Here is a 1,282-nt window from a genome sequence, read left to right as displayed (position 1 = left end):
GAACAAGGAAGAGGAGAAAAAAGCAGAATGGACAGAGGCAGCATAGAGTACACATGTTAAGACGGCACCTTCATAACCTGAGAAAAAAAAAATGTTGCTATAACATCAGTTTGATTCACAAAGACTTCACAAACGCGGTGCCAGAGCTAGAGGTCTATTCTACAGCAAGAGAGGAGATTTAGGTAAAAATGTAATGGCAATCCAAGCCTAGTTCCTCTTTGGCCTTTTAAATGTGGCTTTTTAAAAAAAACTGGAAAAGAGATTATTTGAATTATTAAGGCAATAATAGAAAGTTCTTCTATTTATATAGGTGTAGAATGTCTACAACATCTATGTTGAATATCTACAACAGGATAGCACAAGTGGTAAAACCAGAATAATCCTAATTTGTCATGATCTGGCCTGTTTGCTCTCCCTTAATTAGTCATTCCTTTCACCTGTCGTTTTCTCCCTCCCTGCCTCATTATAATTTATTCCTCTCACCTGTTCCCTCTGGTTTATATTCAGTTCAGCCTGAGCATTCAGTGCCAGATCATTGCTTGTCTTTCTGTCAGTCTTTCTGTTCAGTTCTATTTTATGGTTCATGTCCTGGATCCTAGCTGCCAGTGGAAAGAGGATTTTAGTGTTTGTCTCGTCTCCTGATCGTCCACTGTTCCTCCCCTGTGGAGTCCTTTGGGTTTTTGGCTCATTATGGGGGGAGGTTCAGTTTTTATCCAGTAAGCCTGGCTCCGGGGAGGAGACCAGTTTAAAGTTCCGGTTCCTACGCCCTGTCTCGGCTACCCTCTTCCACTGTGCCTGCCTGTCTGCACCTGATCCTGTCTGCTCCTGTGCGTGACCATCTGGTCATGCTTCTGGTCCCAGTCAGACTCTGAACCCTCCTGGAAGCCTGTGGATGCCTGGAAGTCTGGATCCTGCCACCTGTTTCTGTTCTGGATCCCTGACCAGGATCGGCTTCCAGCATGTCCTCTGGAACTGCAGCACTGGGGACATTCGTGGTCTGGACTGTTAAACCAGAGTGTCTGAGATTGGGCGGTGCCCCGCCCCCCGCCTGCAGTGTCCGCGAGCCACAGCTCTGCTTTGTTTTGTTTTATTTAATAAACGTTTGAACTTTCCTACTGACTGTCTCTCCTTGAATACTGGGTCCATCTGTCCTCGGTTCAAGACATAATTAACTGATTATAAAAATAGTCATCATTTAATTTAGTAAATGATTAACCAATAACTGTAGATATACAGATTTTAACACATGCCGTTGACTGAAAGAGCAACCCACTTAGAGCAA

The 1,282-nt window shown here is 44.1% G+C and overlaps 1 protein-coding gene across 1 annotated transcript in view; it reads left to right on the top strand.

Moving 5' to 3' along the window:
- Positions 1-1,282, top strand: part of bean1 (brain expressed, associated with NEDD4, 1) — a 44,248-nt gene that overhangs the window by 32,979 nt on the left and 9,987 nt on the right. The gene's annotated exons all lie outside the window — the stretch shown is intronic.

Source organism: Cyprinodon variegatus, unplaced genomic scaffold, assembly GCF_000732505.1.
Source record: "Cyprinodon variegatus isolate N-32 unplaced genomic scaffold, C_variegatus-1.0 Scaffold232, whole genome shotgun sequence".
In the NCBI taxonomy this organism is placed as follows: Eukaryota; Metazoa; Chordata; class Actinopteri; order Cyprinodontiformes; family Cyprinodontidae; genus Cyprinodon; species Cyprinodon variegatus.
Note: the sequence above shows the minus strand (reverse complement) of the source record. Positions and strands in the feature narration are given on the sequence as shown.